This window comes from Sinocyclocheilus rhinocerous, unplaced genomic scaffold (assembly GCF_001515625.1).
Source record: "Sinocyclocheilus rhinocerous isolate Xijiao unplaced genomic scaffold, SAMN03320098_v1.1 scaffold510, whole genome shotgun sequence".
In the NCBI taxonomy this organism is placed as follows: Eukaryota; Metazoa; Chordata; class Actinopteri; order Cypriniformes; family Cyprinidae; genus Sinocyclocheilus; species Sinocyclocheilus rhinocerous.
In genome coordinates this window covers 281-6,259 of record NW_015653008.1, presented here as the reverse complement: position 1 = coordinate 6,259, position 5,979 = coordinate 281, and the positions used below count along the sequence as shown (strand labels likewise).

The window sequence follows — 5,979 nt, the reverse complement described above, 5'->3', positions numbered from 1 at the left end:
TATTAGCTGTATTGAGAATTTCAAAGGATACAGTTTTGGAGCTCTTTAGTGGCGTGACGGTTCACGCGTGCTCCCGCTTTGCCTCAGTTCAAGCGAAGCAGGAGTGCATTCTATAATTAGCATGAAATAGCTAAACATTGAATGAACATCCGACCCATGTTGAAAGATACACTACGTGTACACAGTACACAACGTACTGAAAGTATAGTGTATCACTCAATGAGTGTTTCAACCGTGGAAAGACAGCAGTTTGAAAACACTGTCACATAACCTCAGAAACTCCATTTAGTGTCCATAAACTAGCGAGAAAAATGTACACTAGAGGAGAAATTTGCAAACATTAAATTTATATATTTACTCATAATTGCTCATTTTATTATAATCAATAAAAATGTATGTAACGTCATTATAAAAAATGGTCTAATATGAACTTGTATACAAATCAATTGTTACTTTTAACCTTAACAATAAGGTTCCCTGTATAGTTTAGTTTAGAAAAATTTAGAAAAAATTATGTACAGTACCAGTCAAAAGCTTTTGAACAGATTTAAAAAATTTTTTTTTAAAGAATTCTCTTCTGCTCACCAAGCCTGCATTTATTTCATCCAAAATACAGCAAAAGCAGTAATATTGTGAAGTATTTTTACTATTTAAAATAACTGCTTTTTATTTGAATAATAAAATAATTGATTGCTGTGATCAAAGCAAAATTTTCAGCATCATTACTCCAGTCTTCGGTGTCACATGATCCTGAAACATTGATGATGAAATGTTTATTATTATTATTATCAAAATTTAAAACACTTGAGTAAAAAAATTTCAGGATCATTTTAATGAATAGAAAGATCTAAAGAGCAGCATTTATCTGAAATAAAAAGCTTTTGTAAGATTATACACTATGCCATTCAAAAACTTGGAGCCAGTATATATTTTGGGGGTGGGTGGGGGGGATTTCTATTTCAGTTGCTGTTCTTCTAAACTTTCTATGCATCAAAGAAACCTGAAAAATTCTACTCAACTGTTTTCAACATAATAATAATAAATGTTTGTGTATAAAGTTATTGTCTCTCAAAAGAAAGAGTCGACTCTGAGTCATTGAAATGAGTTGTTTTTAAAATGAATCCCAAGCCGTTTCATGTTGACATCAACATGAAACATTAGCATATTGCCCGCCCACTTGTTGGTCTTTCTGCGGTGGTCTGAATGAAAATGCAAATTCATTCTTTGCCACTAGGTGCTGCTTTTGGAGCGGTAAAACAGCTGTTTCCCCGGTAACGCTGTACACAAAGCAGCACTGCGCTCAAAAACGTTGCTTTATCAGGCATTACAGGCATGATGAAATGGAAATGAGACCAATTGGACCAATCACCGCCAATTAGCATCACGCAAAGGAGAGGTTTGGACAAATGAATCGTTGAGCGAATCGTTTGGGAGGTGTTGAGCAAGTAAGGTAAAAATAAATGCATATTATAAGACAATGAAAGTGTTTTTGACCTTGCATGCATATCAACCTGTTGTTGGGGAACCAAAATATGAACCTTTCATTACCCATAATAGGGGCACTTTAAGGATAACAGTTTGACACCTTGGTATAATGAGCACACTCGCACCCTACAGAGAGCAGCCCTGAAAACATAGCGCAGCTGGAGGAAAACTAAACTAGAGGTATTTCGTATCGCATGGTGGGAAAATACCCTATCCTACAGAAAAGCATTAAAAACTGCTAGATCTGGTTACTTTTCGTCTCTTTTAGAAGAAAACAAACATAACCCCAGGTATTTATTCAATACAGTGGCTAAATTAACGAAAAATAAAGCATCAACAGGCGTTGACATTTCCCAACAGCACAGCAGTAATGACTTTATGAACTACTTTACTTCTAAGATCGATACTATTGGAGATAGAATTGTAACCATGCAGCCGTCAGCTACAGTGTCGCATCAGATAGTGCCCTATAGATCCCCTGATGAACAATTCCACTCATTCTCTACTATAGGAGAGGAAGAATTGTATAAACTTGTTAAATCATCTAAACCAACATGTATGTTAGATCCTATTCCGTCTAAGCTCCTGAAAGAGGTGATTCCAGAAGTCATAGATCCTTTTCTGACTATTATTAATTCATCATTAGGATATGTCCCCAAAACCTTCAAACTGGTTGTTATTAAGCCTCTCATTAAAAAAAACACAACTTGACCCCAAAGATCTAGTTAATTACAGACCGATCTCGAATTTCCCTTTTCTGTCAAAGATACTACTAGAAAAGGTAGTATCCGGACTCTCTCTTTTCTAGCATTTTAAATACAGTTGCTCCTTTACGCTTAAGGAAGATTAAGGAAAACAGTCTGACACCGTGGTATAATGAGCACACTCGCACCCTAAAGAGAGCAGCCCGGAAAATGGAGCGCAGCTGGAGGAAAACAAAACTAGAGGTATTTCGTATTGCTTGGCGGGAAAGAAAACCTATCCTACAGAAAAGCATTAAAAACTGCTAGATCTGATTACTTTTCTTCTCTTTTAGAAGAAAACAAACATAACCCCAAGTATTTATTCAATACAGTGGCTAAACTAACGAAAAATAAAGCATCAACAGGTGTTGACATTTCCCAACAGCACAGCAGTAATGACTTTATGAACTACTTTACTTCTAAGATCGATACTATTAGAGATAAAATTGTAACCATGCAGCCGTCAGCTATAGGATAGCTTGCTATAGATCGCCTGAGGAACAATTCCACTCATTCTCTACTATAGGAGAGGAAGAATTGTATAAACTTGTTAAATCATCTAAACCAACAACATGTTAGACCCTATTCCATCTAAGCTCCTAAAAGAGGTGCTTCCAGAAGTCATAGATCCTCTTCTGACTATTATTAATTCATCATTGTCATTAGGATATGTCCCCAAAACCTTCAAACTGGCTGTTATTAAGCCTCTCATCAAAAATCCACAACTTGACCCCAAAGAACTAGTTAATTACAGACCGATCTCGAATCTCCTTTTTCTGTCCAAGATACTAGAAAAGGTAGTATCCTCACAATTATATTCCTTCTTAGAGAAAAATGGTATCTGTGAGGATTTCCAGTCAGGATTTCAGGATGTAGACCGTACTGAGACTGCTCTCATTAGAGTTACAAATGACCTGCTCTTATCATCTGATCGTGGTTGTATCTCTCTATTAGTGCTACTGAGTCTTAGCGCTGCGTTCAACACTATCGACCACAACATTCTTATGAATAGACTAGAAAACTTTGTTGGTATTAGTGGAAGTGCATTAGCATGGTTCAAATCATACTTATCTGATGCCATCAATTCGTAGCAGTGAATGAAGATGTATCATATCGATCACAAGTGCAGTATGGAGTACCTCAAGGCTCAGTACTAGGGCCATTACTCTTCACGCTTTACATGTTACCCTTGGGAGATATCATCAGGAAACACGGTGTTAGCTTTCACTGTTATGCTGATGATACTCAGCTCTATATTTCTTTGCGGCCCGGTGAAACATACCAATTTGAAAAACTAACGGAATGCATAGTTGATATAAAAAACTGGATGACAAGTAATTTCTTACTGCTAAATTCTGAAAAAACAAAGGTGCTAATTATCTGACCTAAAACCTCCGCATGTAATAACCTAGAACACTGCCTAACACTTGATGGCTGCTCTGTAAGAACAGAGTTCTTACTAGAACCAGGAACTTATGACCATATCTGTCAACACTGCACTGGCTCCCTATTAAACATTGTATAGATTTCAAAATCTTGCTAATTACTTATAAAGCCCTGAATGGTTTAGCACCTCAGTACTTGAGCGAGCTCTTATCACATTATAGTCCTCCACGTCCACTGCGTTCTCAAAACTCTGGCAATTTGATAATACTTAGAATATCAAAATCAACTGCGGGCGCTCTTATTCCGAGGTCACCGTAGCCACCAGATCCAGTCTGTATCCAGATCAGATGGTCACTGCAGTCACCCGGATCCGGTAAAAAAAACAAAACAAAGTATGCTGAGAAGACAAAAGTGTTTTGGGACCCCTGTTTTAGTTCTATTTCACGATCTCAAATTAAATTATTAATTGTTAAATTGTTATCATGGCTTTATAATTCAAAGTGTGTGTGTGTGTGTGTGTGTGGTAAAAAAACAAAACGAGAAGTGGGTTCTTTGCTGCCCTTCTTTGACACCAGGCCATCCTCCAAAAGTCTTCGCCTCACTGTGAGTGCAGATGCACGCACACCTGCCTGCTGCCATTCCTGAGCAAGCTCTGCACTGTGGTGGTGCCCAAATCCCGCAGCTGAATCAACTTTAGGAGATGGTCCTGGCGCTTGCTAGACTTTCTTGGGTGCCCTGAAGCCTTCTTCACACCAATTGAACCTCCCCCTTTGAAGTTCTTGATGACCCGATCCTGTGTTAATGACAGAATCACTGACATGATGTCAGCTGGTCCTTTTGTGGCAAGGCTGAAATGTAGTGGAAATGTTTTTGGGATTAAGTTCATTTTCATGGCGAAGAGGAACTTTGCATTTAATTGCAATTCATCTGATCACTCTTCATAACATTCTGGAGTATATGCAAATTGCCATCATAAAAACTGAGGCAGCAGACTTTGTGAAAATTAATATTTGTGTCATTCTCAAAACTTTTGGCCATGGCTGTACGCTCACACTGACACGGTTTGTGTGTTTGAGACATCAAAGCAGAGGTTAACCGTGTTCAAGCGCACACGCAAGCCACATCCTTTCATGATTTCATTCTGTTTGATCTACTGATATCAAAACAGCAAATGGAGGTCGCAAGATTTGGAAAGGACAGCACATTTAAACATTTTCAGACCTGACAAAGCATGTAAGCGAAAGTGTTTGCACCACAAACACAATCTTTTCAGGCATCTAATTCACAGTTGCAAATCTTGTACATAGAGATTCATATCTAGTTTCATACCTACTCTGGGAAAACCCCAAAATGGCAAAGTCACTTCTTGAGAGGAAATCTACGCTTATCGATTGGCATCTGTTATAATAGATAAAGGCTGTAAACTAAAGGATCTTAGGCCTCTTGTTTGTTTTCCTTCAGGCTGTTAAGATATCTTCTTAGGCTGTCAAGTTATCTTAATAAATCTAAAGCCTGTGTTATACTTTCCGCGGACTACTTGTATTTATACTAATGGAAGTGTACGCTGGTGGTCCGCTTTGCGGACATGTTCCATACATGCGCAGTAGATTGGCTTGAACAGGAAACAAACATGTGAACTAACAATTGCCCAGAGTTATTGCACATCTGGCTGTCTTTATATTGTTTTATCGACGGATTGTAGAAGTGCGGGTAGCGATGGACTTCTTCACACAGCCTGCGCATGCGCAGTTGGTGCTTTTGTATGGAAGTCCGCCTTCCATACTTTTGCAGCCTACTGACACCAAAAATGGGAGGCACGTGGATGTCCGCTCTGAGCCTCTGCGTACACCCTCTGATGACGATTTTTATGTCACGCGGAAAATATAAAACAGGCTTAAGCGTGATAACACATGGTGGCTCCTTAAAGAAGCATTCATTAGTGTTGCAATGCTTTTAGACACAACACTGCCATCTACCAACATAGTTCTGAATAACCGTCTATGGATTGTATGTAAACTACTGATGCTAGTGAGTTTTTGAGAGCGATATTAATACCCATGCCTGTCCATCAATAACTCTTTTTGTCAGCCTTTTTGTCTTCTGGCTTCATACTTTCTCTGCTTCTTTGGCCTTACAGGTTCTGATTCTCCCATTGTCTTTGCTGGCAAAAGTCAGTTTCATTATCTAGTTTTAATGCTTTGCATCACCAAACACTAGTAGCACATCTTAGACCTTGAATTTAATGCAGCTGAAAACCAGACTTTGAAGGATAAACTTAGTCTTTACAATGGCACACACTGTATAAAAGTCCTAGATCACAGACTTTTCACCAACTCGTAACTTTCCAAACTGTTTTGTGGAATTT

At 38.4% G+C, this 5,979-nt stretch overlaps 1 pseudogene; it reads right to left on the bottom strand.

Moving 5' to 3' along the window:
* LOC107715494 (otolin-1-A-like) overlaps window positions 1–4,253 on the bottom strand; it is an 11,414-nt pseudogene extending 7,161 nt beyond the window's left edge.
* Between the last annotated feature and the right edge of the window lie 1,726 nt (window positions 4,254–5,979).